Source organism: Haemaphysalis longicornis, unplaced genomic scaffold (assembly GCF_048455015.1).
Source record: "Haemaphysalis longicornis isolate Haplotype H1 unplaced genomic scaffold, Haemaphysalis longicornis Haplotype H1 scaffold_1, whole genome shotgun sequence".
Taxonomy (NCBI): Eukaryota; Metazoa; Arthropoda; class Arachnida; order Ixodida; family Ixodidae; genus Haemaphysalis; species Haemaphysalis longicornis.
The window spans coordinates 483,592,961-483,616,189 of record NW_027526203.1 but is presented as its reverse complement, the minus strand read 5'-3'; the positions used below and the strand labels follow the sequence as shown (position 1 = coordinate 483,616,189).

Genomic DNA, 23,229 nt, shown 5'->3' with positions numbered 1-23,229 from the left:
AAATTACTACGCTCAAAAGGCGGCGACCCGCTGGGAATCACTGGACAGCCGAAATTCCGACACGGAACCTTCGTACTGTGGTTCGTTGCAAGCACTTTCTAAAGAATGATTTCAAGCAATGAGGAGAGATAAGAACAAACCAGGAAGCCTCAATCTCGGGGAATTCAGTTGATGAAAGCAGTTTCAGTCGCTGTCTTTGCTAAGCAGATGCATAACTGCATTTGTGGGATGCGTTAAAATGCAGTTGCGCTAGCTTTTCAATTGAGCTTTTCAAGTGGCGCTAGCTTTTCAATTGAAACGCTAGCGCCATTTCACTGCTCCCACATTCTTTACAGGAACTTGGAATATTTTGGTTCGTTCGGAAGTCAATGTAAACTTTCTTTATTTTTATGAGCGTAGAGATATTAACGCAACTATTCAAACGGACGTTTATGGCATGCAGCATAGTTAAGGCAACTTTTAGTGACACCGAAGGCAGGTTCGACGAACAGCGGTGCCAAATCGGTTATTTAAGAATTTGTGAATGGAATTAATAACGCGCTCACTGCAGTCAACATCTCACGTCCAGTTAGATTGTGCGATGTGACTAGCGGAGTTGCGGGGTTGTAAACCAACCTTGTTGAACCCTTTTCTTACAGTGAGCACAAATTTTCTTTTACGTCTGCACCGTTGATTATTGGTGCTCCCTTTTATATCTCTACAGGTGCCTCGAACAGCGAAATCTGTTGGAAACCATACGAAATCTGTTGGAAACCATACAACAACACTCCGTCCCAAAATTATGAAGATAGCAAATTAACCTGCCTAGTTAGAGGTGTGATACATCGTCCTTCCTCAACTGTCCCGTAAATAAGGCAACGGGTTCCCGAATAACTTCGCTACGTTGTCGACTGAAGATCGTGTTTGTACTCACATTCGATCTTTGAGGTTGGCTGGAAACGGCACAAAAAAACCTTAAGCGTGCTTTTCTTTAATTTAATTCCAGCCGAAGTGCGAGTCGCGGCGCAAAAAAAAAAAAAAGAACGCATGAAACGCGAATACGGAAATGTTAGCGACCACGTAATACGGGCCCATGGAAGCACCCTAGGCGTCGTGTTCCGTAACGGTAAGAAAAGTAGGGGCGAAACGTAAAGCATATATAATGAACACCAGTATTTTCAAAACTTTTCAGCCGCTTTTTGATACTTAAAGCCATGAGTATGGGAGCGGCTCTAAGTAGTATTTGGGAGTGCGGGAAAAATAAAAAAAATCCAGCCAGTCATGGGACAATGTGCACGTTGCACAAAATACTCGTGTTGAGCCCGTCTGGACAGGTAATATTCGGGTGCACCTTCAGGGGTAACGACCTGGCTAATTTTAAGCATATAGGCTTATGGTTACGGACAGCTGATTCGTGTCGTGATTTAAAAATGGGCTATATGAAGACGGAGCAAGAAAGGCAACAGGGCAGGTGCAAACTTACAACTCCTTCATTCCATCCATGGATTTGTCTGAAGCAGTCTTGTCCGTAAATAGGCATAAACGTATACATAAAAACAGGCATCATTGTCGCACAGCATTACCCGCGACTGTCCAAAACAATATTTACTTTTGACAAGTAACACGGAGACTTCCCTGAACTGGGGCTTCTTGGCATGTGTAAAATACGCTTCCGCAAACCGATGGCACGCCTGCAGGGCAAAATAAATGTTTCTGCTTGTTTCATTTCTGCAGAAGGACACACGCTAATTTTTTACAATGTTTATGGCAAATGTGTGTGTATGCACGAGTCCCGTGGACTCTCTTTCCCATTTTCATGTAGTTACTTCCGCCGCTCAATAACAATAACGCAACCTTCAATGCACCCTGGATGGTTACCAAGAAGGCGGACTACCGCAATCGTCGTTAAGAAAACTGCGAAGGGTCGAAACAAAGTTATTCACTCGTTTCCACCGGCAAGCGATGACCGCGGGGAAGATGTTTCACGGAAAAAGCGCGTTATCCCGCAACGGCCGCTCATTATTACGTTGCTCGATAAAATCTGTAAATAGAGGTGACTAGGCCAATGCTTACTGCCAGACTAACAGTCCTATAATTTTTTTGTCGTCAACAGCGCGCGTCTTGAGTCGAGCGCAGCGGGAACGCGCGGCCGACGTGGAAGAGGCCTCCACATTCGGAGCTGTTCCTCACTACGCCGCCAGGGGCCGACTCTGTTCGATCTTGGGGCGAATACGGGACAACTAGAAGCTCTACGGGGCCGTGTAGACAAAATACAAGTTTGTTTTATACGAAAGATTTCGTGTTTTATAGTGCCCCCAGCGCTTGTCCGGATGCAAACGATGTTTCATTCACTGAGAAATTAATAAATGTAAGTTAAAAGTTTCATTTTCCCGCTAAATCGTGTGTTTTCGTGGTCTGCAATGACATCATAGGAACCGACCGCTCTGCAGCCGATTGCCTTGTTTACCGTTAGTGAACCTAGATGGCGCCACCATACCGTGGCAAGCCCTTTTCTGACTTTGGTTTGTTTTTGACCGTATTTAAACCTGGGTTGTTTTTGTTCAGGGAGAAAATACTCGTTTCGTGAAACATATAATGCCCGCTCGACAAATATGGTCACGTAAGACACCGTTGCTTGCGTCAATCGGCCAGTGTCGCATGAGAAAACCCCAAAGCCCCGCAGTCCTGTGCAGCTAAACCAAGCATAGTGCACGCAGTATACCAACAGCAGTATCCATCGGCACTTCTACGTTTACGTGTGCTTTCGTAATTTCCACTGTTTGTCCCACCATTCTTCCTGCTTTAAAAAAAGCGTGCCCTAAATTTAAACGCAAATAGCTCGTTCGGCAACCTTATAAGCTCTGCCTAATTTGCGTTTGCTTCTGTCGGCCTCCGCAAATCGAAGAGCTGGCTGGTATGACATCATAGGTTCGTTGCGGGAAATGAACTAGTGGGTCGCATGGCCATTTCCTTTTTTTCCTAATTATACAGCCTATTTGAGCGAAGTTTACGTTAAAAGTGGTGCCAGAATGATTCTGATCAGGCAATCTTTTGAATGAACCAAACTTGTGTTTTGTCTTCGTGGCCCCTTTAAACAGCGCTGCTGTTAAAAGTAAGTTTGAACAAACGTCCAAGCACTTGTTCTCTTCGAGAATTCTCAGGAACAGTTTCAACGTCTTAAAAGTACCTGGCGCGTTTTTTTGAGCCGTCAAACATAGAGTAAAGGTGAATAATATTATTCATTTATTTTCTTGACCTCAAGAGTACACAATTGAATTGGGCTCACGGAGTTAAAATATTGCATGTCTTGATTTCTGCTTTGTTCGAATTTCTGTGTTAAACCATGAATGAAAATCCCGTCGAAACGGACGAATTTTAAAATAGTCAGTAAACTCTAAAATCGTGAGGTCACGTGTTCAAGGGAATATGAGCAGAGTATTGCTTTTTGACGAACAGCCAGAAGGTATCAATGACGCCGCAAAGCTTGCCAGCCCCGCCCTGTCGACTGGCAAACACCTGCCACCCGTCGTGTCGCGTTAACGCGTGAACGCCGACTTAACGCGTTCTACAGCAGAGATCTAAGCTGTTGGTAAGCGTCCATCGTGCACTTCCGGTAGGCCAAACGTTCTCAGTGCACCGTCTGCTCTCCCTGGCTTGCGGCAGGCTTACTTCACACCGTATTGTCTATGCCCGCCCATTTTAACGTACCTTATCATACACCATATTTGACTATATTAAGAGCGGAGCTGTTGTTCCTGGCCGTAATGTGTGCGGCGTCATCAGAAAACTTTAGGTCATAGTTACTCCCACTGTGTATCGCTAACGTGAACACGCGCCTTATGAGGAGCGCCCGGCGTCGTGCAGGCTTGAGCGTGGCGGTCGCAAAAAATACCAATAAAACAGTTCACGTGCGTCCGCACCTCAAGCGGGGAGCCCAAGACAGTTCGCGCTGCGGACACGCAGTTACGAAGCCGGTTGCCGCGCGTGTATGCGTTTCCTAGTCACTACGACCAGGCGTCATCTGAGATTTCTATGGGGGCTATATCACAGCATAAACTTACATAAAGCATGAAAAGCCACACGAACGGAAATAAATAACAGCCAATACGGAGTTACAATGGTTAAAAACCACGGCGTTGAAAAATATTCAACAGAAATAGCCGAAACCGACCTAAAAGGGCAAACCCACAAAAACGTACAAGAAGCAGTAGCTAAAGCTGACCAAAAGCAACAAAAATACCCGAAATCCCATTTATAATCCATAAAGATGTCATAAATAGATGATATGCGGGATAACAAATGCTAATATTGAAATGTGACAAACCCTCCAAAATGAATAAAAGAAAGCAGTAATGGGATATGAACCCTTGTTAGGATGTTTGCTTCGCAGGAGCGGAACTACTACACTGCGAGAGCAAGCGGTTCTGAGCGGTTAAATTGAGGGCCACAAGCACGTGGACATAGCTTCAAACATGCCCCTAGATGGCGCCATGCGTCGCTTGGCTATGCTGACTATTAAACGCCTATACGCAGTTGCCGCCGGTTCTAGCGCGTGCTAACGCGTTCCACTTCGGAAGAAACGTGAAAGCCTGCGGACAAAACGATTCCGGCCCGCCAGTCATGCATGAGGAAAACGACGATATAGATGGATATGACGATGGCTACTACTACCACAGCGAAAAACGACGACGGAACCTGCAAATCAACAAATTCAAACCTATGCAATGCGTCGTGGTGTGTCCTTCAGTGCTTACGTAGGGCAAATCGTCCAGCTTCGCTATGGTTCAAGCCTCGCGCGACTTAGTGCAAGCGTCCCCAATTTTTCGTAACGCCCATAAGCACCCAGAATACACCCCCCCGCCGACCCACTTCCCTCTACCTCATCTCTGGCGGCCGTTACTTCTTCAATTGCCGACCTTAAACTAATGTTCCAGAAAAAATTCACTGCGCTTGTCGTGACAGTTCAGGCCTTGGAAGACAAAGCAAATGACACTGCGAAACGCAAGAAACAACGCGAACCGGGCCCTGCTTTCACCCCTGCCTCATTCGCTGACGCCATTATGGATGACGATGCCTCCTCCACGCTCTCCACGTAGACTGCACGCGCCTACCTAACCCCTCACAATATGGCACTGCAACTGTCGTCCATTCCGTAGAAAGAAAGCCTCGGTCCAACCATATACATCGCAACACCTCTCTGCCGTCATCACCCTTCAAGAAGCTGACGCACTGCACCCGACCCTTCGAGGCTACAGTACCTTCCAAAACGATTCATCCATGCGGACAGCTACGCTCGTGCATAACAAATATACTGCCCAACACCATGCCCTTATGTCCACAATCGATTGTATCGTCGTGGAAATATTACCAACTAGAAAGGGTGATCACAGTATTTTTGTGCTTAACGTCTATAGCCCCCCCCATCTCAAGATCACTCTGGCCAACTTCCCCTCCCTTTTAAAACAAGTACTTTCCTTCTGTAAACACCTACAACTTGTGATCCCCGGAAATTTTAATGCTCCGCATATGGCCTGGGGCTAACCCCGTAACGCCCGCAAAGGCACCATTGTATCGGACGCTATGAATCACCGTCGGCTTACGCTCTACAACCTCCCGAACACTCCAACCAGAGTGGGCAACAGTGTAATACCTCACCAGACCTCGCATTTATTTGCAACATGACAAAATGCACATGACAAGGCCTCGCTGACACTTTTGGTAGCGATCACCACATCATATCCACAACAGTCTAAGGTATCGCCCCTTCTCGCATATATAGGCACAGCCCTACTCATGGACTGGAAAGCCCCCGAGAACATCTACCCGCGGAAGAAATTCACGACCTCGATAGATGGACGGCCACTCTTCCGGATGTACTCAAAGCCCACTCAAAAAAATTCCCTCTGACCACAGACTATCCAGTCGTGGACCAATGCCTCAACAACTTGTGGACTGCGAGGAACAACCTCATCAAGCGTTAGAAGCGCAACAAGACAAACAGGAAATTAAAATTACGTATTGCATACCTTACGCGACAAGCTGAAGAATATGCTCAATCCTTAAACGCAACTGGATACAATTCTGCGATAGCTTGCAGGGTACCTTGGGCACCCGTCAAACATGGAACCTAGTACGCTTCCGTATGGGAACAATCGAAAGAGACAAAAGCGGCCACTGAGTAGCCCATACACCGCCTTATACACAACCATCCAGGTAACGAACAAGAATTAATTGACACCTTACAAAAAAAAATTGGCACGTGACCCATCGCAACCTTCGCCCGATTATCCAGTGTACTCGAGCGCCCACAGTGCCGCACTCCACGGACCCTTCACCATGCAAGAACTCGAAGCCGCGTGAAGTAAACTCACCCGCTGCGCTATGCCCGGACACGACCATATCCCCAATAAACTCCTCCGCAATCTCTACGACTTGGCACTTACGCATCTCCTCCGATATATCAATGACCACTGGGCCCGCGGCATGCTCCCGCCACAGTGGCGCCATGCTGACAACACACTTTTTCCAAAACCTCACAAATCCATCTCCCTTTTAAACCTGCGTCTTATATCTCTTACCTCGTGCGTCGGTAAGCTCATGCAACATTCGGTTAACACTCGACTGACGAACTATATAGAAAACAACGCATTACTACCAAGTATCATGTACGTCTTTAGACCACACCTGGCCACTCAAAACATTCTACTTCAACTAAAGGAAGACATCATCCTTCGTATTCCCAAAAACCACAAATGCTGCATTTGTTTCGTCTTTCTTTCTTCGTCCTGTGCTGTAGTTCGCTAGAAGTATGAGTTCATTAGACTGCATACTTGCTTTGTACATCAAAAGAGCCTTCGATAACGCCATCCTACACGGCCTCAGCACCCGCAAAGTCCGGTGCGAGCACCTATAACTACGTTAAAGCGTTTCTAACAGACCGCACGGTGACAGTGGGACTTGGACACCTATGCTCACCTAAGTTTACCGTTATTCCACGTGGTACCCCATAGGGTTCTGTCATTTCCCCACTACTTTTTAAGATCGCTATCACAGATCTATCTGCACAACTCGCCACCATACCCGACCTGAAACATGCTCTGTGCGCAGATGACTTAAGTTTATGGACAACCACAGGATCCATCGGAGACCAGCCAGAAGCCCTTCAAACAGCTGTTGATTGCACATGCAGACTTTGACAGGAACACGGTTTCACATGCGCACCTGAAAAATCGGCCCTCCTTACCCTACAACAACGCACAAAGTAAAGAAGAATCTTTCCAGCACCAGACCCTGAACTTCATATTGAAAACTTTCCTCTTCCAACTGTTACCCACTTACGCATACTCGGTCTCACCATCCCACAAGACAGATGAGGCTCCCATACACTCCTACAGCTTCAATGCACCACGACTCAGCTAACCCAATTGCGTACCACGCACAAACGGACCGTACTGGAGGAACCAAACCTCATCCGCCTCATTCAAGCCTTGCTCATAGGTCGCGTTACGTACGGCACGCCCTACCTGCCCGTCAAGCCAACCGAACGGCGAAAGCTAAATATTCTTATCCGACAAACCTACAGACGGCCATCGGATTTCGAACATGCATATCGAACGCCAAGCTGTTACAACTAGGCTAACACAACGCCTGGAAAGAGCTCTGTGAGACACAAGCACTTCACAGCTCCAAAGCTCCAACGCACTCATGCTGGACGCGCGACCCTGGTGCGGCTTTGATATTCATCGCCCCCGGTCTCCAGGTGCAGAATACGTATTCCACTGTCTATAAGGAAACACATTTGCGTTACCCCAATTCCTCGCAATATGAACCCTACCCTTAACATTGGAAGACGAAGGGCCCGCGCCAACTAGCTTCGGGCACAATATCAACATCAAAAGGATGCACTATACACAGATTCCCCTCCATACGTAACCAAAAACGCCTATGCGATATCAGTGATGAATAATAAACTTCGGACCGTAGCCACAGACATTGACCTCAGCACGGACACCACCATAGCCGAGGAAGCAGCAATAGCCATGGGAACCACCACGACACAGAGCGACTGCCTGACCATACTGACGTATTCACAAGAAGCTTGCCGCAACTTCTTGCGAGGCACTCTCTCTCTAGCAGCCCTCCACATTCTCAAGAATAAGACTCACCTACCTGACCTCTGCATTATCTGGGCACCAAGTCATTAAAGGCATAGTCGGCAATGAAGAGGCACATACCGCGGCCCGAGAATCAGCACATCGGGCCATTGCGGACACCCATAACCCCATGCCAACGACCCCCACCCCCTACACGCCCCAAAACCTACTCACATGCAACAACATACTCTGTCACTACCGACTGTCCCTCCAATAGTTTCCTCCCCCACATAAGCAACTCACCAAAGAGGAAGGAGTCACTTCGCCAGCTCCAAACTAACCCCTTCCCGCATAACACGCTCTGGCACAAAATATTCCGTAACCAATACTCACCTCAGTGCATCTTCTGCCCCACATCAGGTAAACTATACTTCATAGTGTGGGCATGCCCAAACACCCCAGATGTTCTTCCAAATCCAAACCCCACCCCTTCGCAGTGGGCGGCGAAGCTGACCAGCTCTGACCCCTGCTCCAAGCTTGGATGGTGAATAGGCCACGGAAGGCCGGGTACAGCCAGGGAGGACACCCCTCACTGGTCCGGAGTGACCTCAATCACACCGGATGGGATAAATAAAGTTTTTTCCTCCACCTCCTCCCATTATTGTGAAAAGCATCTGCGCGCACACATTTCTTGAGGGGGTTCCGATAATTTTTACCGTTTGTGCGCTTTCTATTACTGCAAATTTTGATATCGTGAAAGAGTTACGAGAACGCGATATTGTAAAAATGAAATGCACAGTGCGAGGAACGGCCAAAGCACTTGATCATTCTCCGTTAGAATACAGCAATGGCGCAGACGTGGCAGATCGTCGAAATGGGTGAATACGTGACGGCCTGCATCAGCGCATGAAAACGAGGTCAAATGCGTTCTCAGAACTGCGCACGTTAAGGTAAACCGTAACCTGTGCCTATGCTGCAAAGTACTTGTTCAGGCCCCGAACTTGCCTATTATCATCAGAAATATACCAAACCAAGTACCAATGTAGAAACGTCACTGCTTCACTTATGCTGGCTTGCCTCTTCGTAGTGTCCAGATTCCAGCATGCCGGTAGTGTGCCATGAGCAATACTAGACTGTCTGAATTCCAGCGACATGCACAAAGGAGCGAGTTCTACGCTGGGTGCAAAATGAGGCGCGAAAATTGTGCTTTTCCTGATAAATTGCCTAGTTGTGTTCTTCGGTGTCGCCTCACGAAGATACATTGCAAGGGAACGACCGCAACTTTGCCACCACTGAAAACCAAGACCCCTTCTTTTTCTCGTCGATTTTGTGCATTTCAAGGAAACCAAACCACACGTACCATGGCCGCATCGAGCACCCGCCGCCGCAGCGAACGTGCCTCGAGTCTTCAGGGAGATCGCGCAGCTAGTGCGCTATGCCCATGCCGCTCGCTGCAGCCACCAACCCGGTGGTGAAGGTCGCACACCAAGCCCCGAAGTCCTGCGAATAAAAAAGTGTCTGTTCTTAATTCCGAACAATTTCCTTCTCAAGCATAATTTTCTTAACAACTCTAAATATGCAGAGGCAATGAAACTAGCATGGCTAATATAACAGAAACAGCTACAAATAAACCTGCGAAGAAATTGCTCATTGTTGGAGTATTTGCAACTAAGATAAGCTTTAGTCCTACGGCATACGAGGTATGCCGCTAAATCTAGTAAGGTACTATCTGTCAGAAATATTGTTACGCAGCGGAATGTCAGGCTAGTCACAAGTTGTACATGTAGACAATCTATTTACAAATTATTAACAAGCAGTGGCCGTAGCAAGAACTCGCAGCTCGTACTTCGCGCAAATGCGCCCCGGCGCTTCTTCTCCTTCTCCAACGGTTGGCTGTAAATGGTGGCCCGCACAGATACGGCGTGTATCCATTCAGGGGAATTGTCCTTTTGTCATCGATGTCTTTCCTTGTCTTCTTCTGTGCTGGTTCATGACAGCAACGCAGACGGTGCGATCCTCTTTCTATTAAGCTGTACCCCGTGGCAATACGTTGTTGGAAACGGGAAAGTATCAGTTGGGATGGAAGCCAATACGGAAGGGCCGCAAGGTTCGATATCAGGGCCGTTCTTATTCGCGGTTATTTTAAATGCTCTGCCGGCGCGCTATTCCCAAAACTGTGTTTTAGATGCTGGCGACTCTAACATTTTTATAATAGCCCAAAAGGAAAAAAGAATCGCTGAGCCAGAATGTGCAATACCGCTTAGCAAACATTACAAAAGCGAGCTTCATCTTCATTGCTCCAAAACTTCCTCCGGTCTTCAATGTCTCCTTGCCTGCCATGGGGAGTGACAGGTGTCATTAACTGAGCTTCCGATATAAATTTCGGAAGTTCCGCGAATTGTAGTTGTTCCATTGCCTTCGACCACCTCTTAACGTGTCGTATGCGCGTCCACATGTTATAAGAGCGCTAATTGGCTTAGAAGCGTTAGTATTTGCTGCTGCAGTGACGTGCTCTTTTACTGGCCGCTATATCGACTTCCTTGTTTTTGTTTGTTTGATTTCTCTCTTGTGACGTCTAACCTGACTCCGATACGATACTCAGGCTCCAGTGATTATGGTTTGTGAGAACGGCGCGCAGAAAAGGAGGAGAAAGAGGTAGTTCGGGGCACGCGCAGCGTATGCGCGCTGGAACGAGACGAGGGACTGAGGCAGTGCGTGCCTGGGCTTCGAGGAGATCGGACGTCTGAGGACGGGTTCGGTTGTGACCTGACTAAAGGTGTGGTTTCTGGGGACTCGGTGTCTTTCTTGGGAGCCGCGGCCGGGCGCTAGAACCCCGGTACCACAGGTCATTGATCTTTCCTAGCACCCCAAGATGCTGCACAATATCAGGATTAGCGCTTGGGATTAAGTCATTTCGATTTTATTCTTTGTTTGCGTTAGGGTTTTTATGTCCCTTTCCAATTCTTGAGCATCTATCTGAAGGCCATTAATCGCCAGTCCTTTCTTTCCGCAACCTCTCAGTGACTAGCTACTCCAAAGATTCGTGTTACGGTTTCTCTGCATCCGCAATGATGTTTCCCATTAGAATAACGTGCTGAGTGTTTCAATGCCGATTTGACAGCATAGTGTAAACTGTGAGCAGTTTCATGGTCCCGTTAGTGCATGGACTTGCACTACTTTTTTAATTTCTAGCGCCTTTTTCATTTCATTTCAGTTCATTTATTGTACCCTCAAGGGCAAAACCGTGACAGCTTGATCACAACCTCTACCACCCTTTAGCTAAGGTTGCAAAATCTTCTACTGTTCTTGCTACCACCCTGTAGTTCAAGAGTGCTACACCTACCTCCGTCTTTTCTAAGTGGTCTTGATAACACAAAATTTACCCTTCTCTAAGCTCATATCCAGGGAGCTTCAATTGAATACCTTTAATCGACAGATTTTTAGTATTGTATGTTACTAGGTTCAAATCCTAGCCAGATTAGGAGACTCTTCGCACCTCTGTTGCATGGCCTGACCGCCACTCCGCCTTGGTCAGGTTAGTGCTGACTGAGGGCCGTGGGATTTCTCAGACTTCATAGCGTGCTTGTGGTTAAATTCTACACCAGCATACTTTAAAACCGGATGATGTTGCCAGGTGTGAGTGGTCTTCATGAGGGATTCTGTGCGGGGGAAGGGGTGCGGATTTATGTCGTTTGCGTTGTAGGTAAATACTTCCTTTGCGGTTGCATCTATTTAGATTAGCTTCACTGGTGGTATCACGGAAGGTTTTTCAGGTTTTTCAAATCCACAACCTCAAAGACGAGCGGGTGCTGCCTTCACCAGCGGCCCTTCCCCGAGCATCCCCACTTACCACCATGGCTGCTTAGAAACACGCTTGCTGAAGGCGTGACTGCTAGCAGCGTGCCAGATTGCCAGCTCACCCGCTTGACGGTGCGCCGGCGTGCCGTATGCCAGGCGGGGCTCGCAGCGGTTTCTAGTATTCCAATGGTCAGGTCGTAGTAGAACACTACAGAGTAACACTGAACACTGCAGTCTAAAAGATTGCCGCATGGAAGGCGGCACACTTAAAGGTAACCCAAGCCGCCATGCTTGAATTAGTGTACTAGGTTTGTTTATTTATTTATTTATTTATTTATTTATTTATTTATTTATTTATTTATTTATTTATTTATTTATTTATTTATTTATTTATTTATACTTTTAGCCCTATTGGGGCCGTTACAGGGTGGCTCTGCTCAAAACAGGAGAAATCATGCAAACAAAGCTGCTTAGCCCTATAAAGGAAACCATTGCCATGTGCAAAAAAAAATTACGAGCAAATACAATTTGAACGGAGTGGCCAAGCAATAACGCCAAATGCAAGCAAGCAGCCAGCGTTAAACAATCTCCGCATAAACTGTTGCGTACAATGTGTGTTAGCGCATCGTGTAACGCAAAGAATACCACAATTGCCAAAGAAAATCCCCGCAAAGAAGCAGCAGTATTCGGCAAAGATATGCGAGAAAACTACATCGTACTGAGCACGAGGACGCGGGTTCGATTCCAGGCGCGGCGGCCGGTTTTCTGATGGAGGCGAAAAGCAAAAACGCCCGTGTGTACGAGATTTTTTTTGGCGCACGTTAAAGATCCCAAGGTGGTCAAAATTAATCCGGAACCCTCCACTACGGCGTGCGTCATCACCAGCGTTCCGTCGATGCGTTAAACCCTACAATGAATCAATCAAACTACATCGTAAAATGTGTGTTACAGCGCAGCCCGTAGGTAACAGAAAGGGAAAAAAAGGAAATGAAATAGAGATTGCAGCTAAACGCTCTACCGCCAAGAGAGAGAGAGAGAGAGAGGAAAAAACTGCGGCGTTCCAGTCTTCTATCGTTCTAGGTAAGCACGAGTGTTTAAAAGTGCCTACCTTGGCATTGATTGCAAAAAACTGGCCGCGCGAATACTTCTGACGGTACGAGTGTTCTTATAGGTTTTAAATACAAACGAATGTCCAGGTTTAGGGAAATATTTTTCACCATAAAAAGAAAATTTAGCCTAGCTATTTTCCTTCGGTATGACAGACTAGGTAGATTAGTTGGGCTAGCATGTCACTAACCGAGCCCGGCGGTGCGTCTAAAAATATCTTGACAGAATAAACCTAGCTGCTCGCCTCTGTATTTTCTCGTCCTTTTAATCTGATATTTTCTTAACAGATCCCATAGAATGCTAGCTTATCTTAGTTGTGGACCTCAAAAGCGTCAAAATATCCGTTAGCTTCGTTTGGTTGATTCCAGTTTTAGTTTCCTCTTTAAGAACCAAGGATTTTTTTCTGCAACACTACGTAAGTGATTAATATGGGTTTTGCAACTAAGGTCTTCAGACAGGGTGACACCCAAGCATTTAAAATGCGTTACCCGTTGGAACTCATGCCCGTGTAATTCGCACGTAAACGCCAACACATTTTTAACGTTTTTTGTTACTGTCATGTACAAAATTTTGCTATAGTTAATTGACATTTCCTATTTACTGCACCAGTGGCAGATGTAATTCGGTGCGGCATTTAAGGCGAGTTGACCTTGACGACGAGATATTCTTGAAAAAAACTCCCACCTCCCCTCGCGGGAACCCCTGTGTAGATGCGACGCATAGGCGGAGCGCCGAAGGGACCGCGTTTTATAGCGCGCATAACGTTGAGGGGACTGCGTAAGCCGGTCCCAGTCGATGACGGCGTTGGCGTACTTGTAAAGCGGCGTGGAGTCTAGGTGTTTGAGCCAAGCGTGGATGTTGCTTCGCCGGAGAACGGCACACCGGTTATATACGCAGCGCGCCCGAAGGAGAGGAAACCGCGGAAGAGAGAGTACTGCACATGCGCCGGCCCCAGCGCGTCTGCCGCGGCTATGACGCAACGTGCCGCGGCTATGACGCAACACAATCCAACACAATCCACTTTAATCCAATCCAATCCAAATCCAATCCAATCCAAGCCAATCCAATCCAATCCAATCCAATCCAATCCAATCCAATCGAATCCAATCCAATGCCCCTCGCGAGAGAGTGTTCGCTATCGGAGAGGAGAGGGGGTGAGCGGCGGAGAGCGCAGCTGGCGCGGCGAGGAGAATGGGGGAGGGGCGGACAACGCCGACGACGACGACGACGCCGGAGGGACAAGGCGAGTGAATCAGATGCTCTGCATCTAAAAGTTGAGGTGCATTCATTCCAAGAGCTTCGCCGTGCCCACGAAGTGGCTCGCTGGTGACTGGGCTTATATAGCCGGTGCAGCCTGTTGTTGGTGTGATGGTGCTCGTTCCGGGCGCATGCGCGGAACGACTGTAGATAGGAACATTCCGCTTAATAAGTGGCCACAGAAAGCGGCCTTGCTTGCGCACGGCGAAACACGGGGGTGAATCTTGTTCAATGCTCGTTGCATGGCACAGAAGAGCCTGGAAAAGCAGGACACACAGTTGAGGCGCCTTGATTCCAAGAGTTTCTCAAAAATTCTGCACGAATAGATGTTTTTTCTTTCAAACAAAACCAAGACACCGTTGCAAACGTGGGTATCTCCCATCGTCGTTGGGTACTTCCCACGGGCCTCTCTCGCATCTACTGAGCGGATAAATACAACCCAGTTTCAGTTAGCGCAAACACTAATGAAACAATGTAGCCGAGGTTGAGGCCGTAGCCACACAGTCACAGAAAATCATGAATGACGCCTATCCTCTAGGAGTCGTTTTTATTTTTGTAACACAAATTAAGCTTACTTAATACTGAGGCGATGTCCAATGATTTGAGTTGTCTTTAGGAGAAGCGGGGGATGCGTATTCACAACTTGGTGCAGCGCTGCTGAAACTAGTATTAATGTAACGTAATAACGCAGGCCTATTCAGCAACAACGAAAACCGAAATGAGTAGGAAATGAAAAAAAAGAAAACGAAACACAAGTTCATTTTGGAATTCATGCTGGAAGTTCATACTTTCTTTATGAAGGCCGCCGATCCATGCATTATCCAGGCAGTGGTGTTAATGACGGCACTTATTTTGAACGAACGAAATGAGGCAGAAAAATATTGAAGAAACATAAAAAAGCATGCACACTTGGTTTTACGTGGTGCCATTAGACCACAGATTTCTGGTCGTTGTCTTAAGTACAGGAATGTTTATTGCATTTCCTTTCCTCTTTCTATCATGCCACAGCAGACTTAATCTTGTATGCATCTTCACTGCCAAAAAGCTTCGGCAGATTGGCTAATAGAACACGGCTGAAAACTTCCACTCGTGTGTTGCATCGAAGTGTATATAAGCTGCATTTCCCCGAAGACAATGGCGTCATTGGCATAAAAAGCCACCAGATTGTGGATTCGCATTGCCCCGTGATACGCTACTGGCCTGGCCAGCGCCTCCCACACAAATGCAACAGAGGTCCGACGACGGTGGCTTGTAGCAATAGGCACGATGGCAGATATCGAGTACTCGAGTGCCGAAGTGATCGAATCAGTGCTCGCGACTCGCCTTAGCCAACACCAAAAATTATATCCACAAACAATTAAAAGTATCGTGAAGGCATCGCTTAGATCATTACTTTTCTTTCACAGGTAATTTTTTCCTTCGCATTCTTTCAAAATCCTTCCAGACAGGATTCTTCGAAACAGCAATACCAGATGCTTGAACCTCCATCGAGAACCCCGAGAGGCCGTACATGGCTTGAGCAGAACACATCAAGAGAAGCTCCCGTTTTTGTGGCAGTAGTTTGCCTGAGAGACTGGAGAGGGAAAATAAAATGCGAAAATTTAAGAAAAAAGAAAGAATAGTATTTTACAAAGCGTGGATGCGTTTGATGTCGCCAATCCTGTCATTCAGCACAAAGGACGACATACAAGAGAACCTCAGGTAATACGTGCGCAGAATAATGGGCGTCTCAGGTAGGTACCGCCAAATATTGTGATTGTTAAGGGGGCATGAGTAAAGTTGATATTAGAAGCAAAGTACACATATTTCGTGAAAGCGCTTGGTCCTGACCGTATTCTATTTTCAAGGTACGTTTCCGGAGCTTCCCTGTGAAAATTAATTTAGGCAATTGAAGTAAAGTAAGTTGGTTGATCCCTGAAGCCGTCTAATAGTCTAGCCAGGAACATCCAAAACCTAAACAAGGAGCTAGGCAAAATCTGTATAAGTTTTAGGTCTCGGCACATCTCCTTGCTGGAAAAATGCGTCGTCTCCGTCTCCGCCGTCTCCGTCTCGTCCTTGGTCTTTTTTGCGCTGTGGTGCTAATGGATTATTAACTAGCCGGAACCCTCACGCTTTTAGGAAAAATACCGTTCAGTACGTTACCTATTGCAGCCTAATGAGCATTTGTATTCGCACTCGGTGAGCAAACTTGTCTTTCTTTCTGTAACGCGTCCCACTTTTGCTGCACAAGAAAATGCTATTAACAAACATCTGCGGAAATTCAGAGATTTGTCTACCAATGCGTACCATTCTTATGCCGCATGGCTAGGTTGCGAGTTCTTTAGCGCCAGATCTCGCTACGAGTAGCCAGATACGTTGGGTTGTTCTATTGTTTTTATTTTGTTGTTTCTTTTTGCCAATGATGGGAAGTTGTACCATTATAGTAATAGGGTGCCTGCACTTCGTCAATTGTGTATTCTTCAGCCGGGCGCACTACAAGGTTGGCCTGTTTTCGCTATTAACGCAATATGGTTATTAGACTCATTTCTCGATTTCGCCGTGGCTCCTAGCCGTCCGCTAGCAGCCATGCTCATCAGGCGTCCACGGAAATACGTCACCGCTGCCACCCGGAAGCTACGACTGAGGCAGCAATCGAGATTCGAGGGCTCCGTTAAACCTGTAATGTGGCGCTACGGCAACAGAAGTTTGGAAAGGAGGACAATGATACAACGGCAGATACGAAAGGACACGCGTTTTCAGCAGGTGCCTCGCCGGCACGGTGAAGTTTGTTCTATGCCGATTCGGTGGTAGCATGCTCGGAAGACACGATCGCCACCTGTGCCGGCAACTTACGTCACCACACCAAAGCGTCTTTCCCCCAGAAGATCAAAAAATATAAATTTCCGGTGGTTCATCCGCCGAAGCTACACGTAGGAGACGAGGCGCGCCGTTGTAGAAGTCTCCGGAATAATTTACACTACCATAGGAACTTTAACGGGCGCCGAAATCTCAACACAATGGTCTTGTGCTGAATATGGGCGCCGCGGCCGGGAATCGAACCCGCGTCCTTGGGCTTAGCAGTGCAAAGCCTTACCCACTGAGCCACCGCGGCGTGTTTTCCGCCTAAACTTAAGCCGGCACCTATATCGGCTGACTGAACTAAAACAGGGAAAATGATGAACGCTTATCTCTCAGAAATCAAGGAAGGCATATATTATAAGCAGAAAAGAACTAAAATAAAACCCACTATATAGATTCTAATCACATAAGTTTTCAAAAAACTTTACAATATTCCCACGGTTCTGTCTCCGCTGCAAGCTCGCTTTGGCAAACGAAAAATGGCGCCGCGCGGCCTAGTTAAAAATCACCCTAAATAAAGTACGGATATCCTCTAAGAGAACAGTCACGTAAGAATGCTCATCGTCGCTCTGGAGACAAGCGGTGTTGCCCAACTCACAACCGCCAAAAAAGCCTTTACCCAATTAACCAATCTTTAACTAAGAAAAACGCCCAGCCAGGAGAAAAGCAAGAAAAAGAGAAGAACCGGTAAGACACATGCAAACACTGATCATGAGGCGAATATTCCACACATTATGGTACCACAAATTTACCCGTAGTAAAGAAAGTCATAGGAACACTATCATCAGGACAGCATATGAGGCAGTCCTCAACCTCGCAATTTTCACCGTAAGACAAACTAACAATGTCTGGGCCACCACCATAACAGAACGAAGATGCATAGACGGGTATAGGAGAAAGGAGAGGCCATTTACTCGATGGAGGGATAAAATAATCTTTGGAGCAAAGAATGGCCTCGGGAAGCGCAGCGCAGGAGCGGGTGAAGGTCAATGGAAGAGGCCTTCACCTTGCAGTCGTCCTAAACACAATCTTTAGCGATAATGACGATGAATATGTCCTTAAATCGTGTCTGCCTAATCCATTTCAAGGAATCGGAGAAACCACTCCGCGAGCACCAAGAGACCGGATGGCAAAACGAACTCTGGAAGGGGGGGGGGGATCCTATAGATAGAGGCAACCCCCCCCCCTCTCCACCCGTTTGAAAAGAAACTACTGCCCGCCATGATAGACCAGTCACCGTTGCAGCGACTAAGCGTAAACACTTTTCTGTACCAAAACTATGGATCCAATTGTACATAGGAAAGGCGATAAGCCAGGATGAAGTTCTTTCGGGGAAAGTTAAAAAATCATCAGGCTACAGTATACACCGACTCTGGGATGTACGAAAGCATGAGGCTGCCATTGACGTTTTTGACTACTCTGGCAATCTTTATAACTGCATGACCCTTTAGCATACAGGAAGAAAGAAGTGGAAGTTGGAGCAATCCTCTCGGCACTGCGAATAGCGGAAGTATCAAATGGAAGCGTAACAAGACTCGCAAAAAACATCATACTGTTTTGTGCAGGCAGAATGCCTAAGTGCTTCGGTAAGATATTCCCATCCACAATGCAAAAAGTTAACCTCACCTGTACACCCGGACACAGTGGTCTGTAAGAGAACGACGCACTGACCAAGAGGCACACGAACTTACTTACCGTGCTCCTTGTGACCGCGACTACCACACTGCTCTCCTCGAAAAGCTCTAGGCGTGGTCATAAGGAGCACTGCGCTCCTCGAGAAACGGTATCTGCGGTACAGTGCTCATGTCCTTTCTGGAGCGTGCCGCACAACTACTCGGTCACTTCAGGGTATGCAAGCTCAGGCCCTGTGAACCTGTCTTGGCCTACCACGATGTATGTCCACAGTAGCGACCATTGCCCTGGCTCGGAATCACCCTTTGGCGCCCTTTGTGGAAGTTGAAATATTCAGGACACATATCAGGAACCTCACCCGCCTACCTGATCATCACCTCGCGGGAATACCAGCGACCCGTCCCCGGGCGTCATTCGGAAGGGTAGTAGCTGCCCACAACACCAGCATTCCATCGAACTACACGCCGGCGATGAGACCGCTCGTTCCGCTGTGGTGTGTGATGCAGCCCCTAGTGTGCCTAGATATTCCAGGAGTAAAGAAAAAACGAGATCTTCCAATACCGGCCCTGCAACAGCTAACTTTGACGTACCTGCACGAGACATACACAACCGAACCTATGTATGTACAGATGGTTTCGGTAACATCGTCAGGTTCTGCCGGCGCTGTTATTATACCACGAATGTCACTGTCCAGAAAATTCAAGATAGCCAATCCTACAACCTCCACGGCTACAGACCTTACGGTCATCCGTAGCGCCCTCCACACCTTCGAGAAAAGTTCGTGCCGCAGATCGGCTATCTTCTGTGATTCGCAACCAGCACTTCAGTCACTCCAGTGAGCCCTGTGCCGGGGACCTCACGAACAGCTCCTGACAGAAATCGGAATGGTGTACGACCGTGCTGCCCAGTCGGGTCATGATATCACCCATTAGTGGCTTCCCAGCTACTGCGGCATTGTCGGCAACGAAAGTGCGGATGCTGCCGCCTGGTTGGCGTATCAAACAGCGACGACTGTACCCATTCCATTGTCCAGGACGGACGAAGCTAGAGCTCTCCGCATACTTTGCCGGGAAGCGTGTTTCCAAACGCTTCGCTGTACAGAGCACCCACGTGACATGTGTGATGTCACTGCTCGTGCTATTCTTTTGATCGCCTGCTAAAACGAGCTCGCCGTTCTGGCTCTGTAGCCTTGACGTAGAGCACTGAGTATTGGCGCTGACGGCTTGGGTTCGAGCCCCAACACGTCTATCTCTTTTTTTTTTTCATTGCCTATTTTATTTCTACATTTCATTTTTTTTAATGAAATCTACGCGTCGTTTTTGTTAATAATTGTGATTTGGTATGTTTTAGGTCGCGTTAGGCTTGGGGCGCAGCCAATAACCACGTTGAATTACCGTTCTCCATCGCGCGAACAGACATGTCACGTGGGTGCTCTGTGCAGCGAAGCGTTTGGAAATACGCTGCCGGGAAACAGCAATCTCCCAATGGTCTAAAGAAGAATTCACATGTGCACGCATTGGTGCTCTTGACCCGCACCTACAACGTCCTCTTCCACTAGGCCTCCCATGGTCTCACGCAACTCTTCTTTGCCGTATCTGGCTGGGGCTGGCTTTCAAAAATGCTTATTCATACATAATAGGAATGGCAGCAAGTGAGGAGTGCGAGACGTGCGGCACGCCGGAGACGATATGCCACGTTTTATGCGAGTGCCCACGCTACTCGCCTGAAAGAATGAAGCTGTCGTCAGCACTGAGGATCCTGGACTCTCGGCGGCCATTTTGGGAGGAGAAGATTCTGTGCCACTGGCCTTCTCTGTCATCCCCTCAGAAGGCGACTAAGGAACTCTTACGCTTTCTACGGGCGACGAACTTAATCACCAGACTATGGACTGAAAGCCTCCAGTGTCAGTGTCAGTGCTTCAGCGCTGGTCATACGTGTCTGGTCCAACTTTTCTTAATTCTTTCATTTTTCTTTTTTGCCTATTTTCCCTTTCACACGTGCGGGATAGCAAACTAGGCTTCAGCCAGGTTAACGTTCCTGCCTTCCCTCTACATCCTTCCTTCCTTCCTTCGAAAAACGGCAAGAACGAATCTTCATCCTATGCCTAGATAACTAGGAATGTGGAGCCGACCCTCTACCCGGCCACCTGTAATTTCTGGCCCTTACCCGACACGTTATACCATCAAGTAGGGGAGTGTCGACAAGCCCGAGGTCTACCCTGCAACCCTTTCCCCTCTCACGAGCACTGAATGCCCTGCCTGAAAATTCCGGACCCTGGGACCCAGCGCATATTGGTGAAGAGGGCCTGGATTGCACGCTAAGGCGACGACATCCGGGACTCGGGATGACCCCCACCCTACCAACCGGGCGGGTGCCGAAATAGCAGCACCAGCGCTGGTAAAATAAACATTTATTCATCCTCTTCTTATGCGTTGGAACACGGTCTTTCCCTTTGCTACAACGAGCCCTCAATGCTGAACAATCACAATCTATGTGGACGAAAAACCTACACAAGTATCTGCAAATCTGTGCGTTAAGGTGTTCGGTAGAAACACCATATATGAACTTTGATAAAACCAGGCAAACATCCACTGTCTTGCGCGTATCTTAGCCGTGTTCAAGGGCATGGTCAGGGGAGAACAACTCAAGCATAACATATTCCACTCCTTTGAGACATGGGAGGCAGCTTTCACCAGCTCGTTACGTCAAGATCAGCGCGAGCTGATCGAGAGGGCAAGGGAAGGAGGTGGTGTATGTGGTTCCCAAGTTTTGAGCTTCCACCCTTGAGGTCCTGGTAATCTCTCCACCCGTCCTTCCTAAACCACGAGTACGGATTTCTGGGCTAGTTGGTGATGCTTTGACGAAAAATTCATAGCGCATAAAAACAAGGACAGAGAAGAGGAGAGACAACACGGAGCGCTCGGTGTTGTCTCTCCTCTTCTCTGTCCTTGTTTTTATGCGCTATGAATTTTTCCTAAACCACAACTATTTCTTCCTGCAAAAAGATCTTTACTCTCCCTCTCTCTCTCTCTCTCTCTCTCTCTCTCTCTCTCTCTCTCTCTCTCTCTCTCTCTCTCTCTCTCTCTCTCTCTCTCTCTCTCTATCTTACTCTGTCTATTCCTTAAAAGCAATTGTTCAGCCCGACCTAGAAAACTAAATAATAAACGTTTTGAAACTGTGACACTGACGCCTCCTCGCACGAACTGACCAACTCCTCGCATCCACAACCTTTCAGGCACACATTTTAATCAACAGAAGTGCAGAGAGCCTTTGTCTTTCCTGGGCAAAAGCGATTAAAACCCTCGTTCTTTATCTTTCTCTCTTCGATGACCTTTAGTGCTCGTGAAGCATTGATCGAAAATGCAGCAACTGTTTTGGAAAACACTCTATGGGAGTCGAAATACCGCCATCGCGTCTTAAATCTTAGGATTCAACCTAGATGTCTCTGCAACTTTTTTTTTATCCCAAATTCCACCGTTCTTTTCGCAATTTTTTAGTTTACTCTTCGTTTTTTGAAGGAGATGTGCACATGTTTGATTTCGTCCGATCAAAATTTCCGGAAATTTTATTTTGCATATGTTTTTCTGGCTTTTCGAAATTCCGTTCGACCAATTATCTCCATTCACGCTATTATAGCAATTAAATGTGTTACTCCCACTAATTATGCCTTTCGGGAAAATGCAGGGCGTGTGGCGGTACACGGGAAAGAATGGTACGCATTGAAGGCGCTAGGGCCTGTATACTACGGTACGATTACTTCTATTGCCCCTAAAAAATGTCGTTATAGCGACGCATGTATGTTTTTAGTGAAACCTATTAAAGTAGCACGAGGTAGCATTTTAAATGATACCTGTATCCTTACGGGTGTATTGATTAAAAGGCACTATGGCATGCATATTTTTATAGAAACCAGATACTGCTCCTAAAAATGTCCCCTAAGCAATGCACTTGGCTATAGCAGTGAAGCCTAAAACAAGGGGCCTGTGTTTATAGCGCTCCGTAGGATATACGTAGGGCCTTATAGAAGGATTTAAAAGTCCCCAGGTTTGTAGTTTGGTATAAGACTGGTTATATTTCCCTTAGAAAATATGAGCCCATCGACGCATTTGTGTGCAGTAGGGAAGCCAACTTCAAACGGGCTTGGGTATAGCCAAGCGGCTGGAAATAATACGCACGCATTACCCGACAATTCCCACCTGGGTATTCGTGAAAAATGTTCATTCAGTTTCGTTTTCGATCATGTGACCCACGAGCTTAATACAAAGAGTTTAGAGGGATAAGCAGTAAAAAGTTGAAGAAAAAGCGTATTACGCAGTAAATGCAAAGGCATTTGCTGCCCTCTCTTGTAATGTTCCCACATTGAAACAATAACTGCTATTTTGCTGCTGGTCGTAAAAATAGTGTAATGAAGCGTTGTTTTGGGGATAACCTATTTCTTACTTACAAGGAGTCAAAAATATGATTTATTTGGCAAGCAAACAGTTTCAAGTCAACCTCAGACCAAACGGTGGTTTCGGCGAGTTCT

The 23,229-nt window shown here is 47.1% G+C and overlaps 1 protein-coding gene across 1 annotated transcript in view; it reads right to left on the bottom strand.

The window, feature by feature from the left end:
• The window catches only part of LOC144173843 (neuropeptide F receptor-like), a 645,630-nt gene that overhangs the window by 243,765 nt on the left and 378,636 nt on the right, over nucleotides 1-23,229 (bottom strand). Inside the window, exon 2 of the mRNA XM_077702120.1 lies at nucleotides 9,433-9,572. The gene's annotated coding sequence lies outside the window, so the exon portion shown is untranslated. The remainder of the gene's footprint in view (nucleotides 1-9,432; nucleotides 9,573-23,229) is intronic.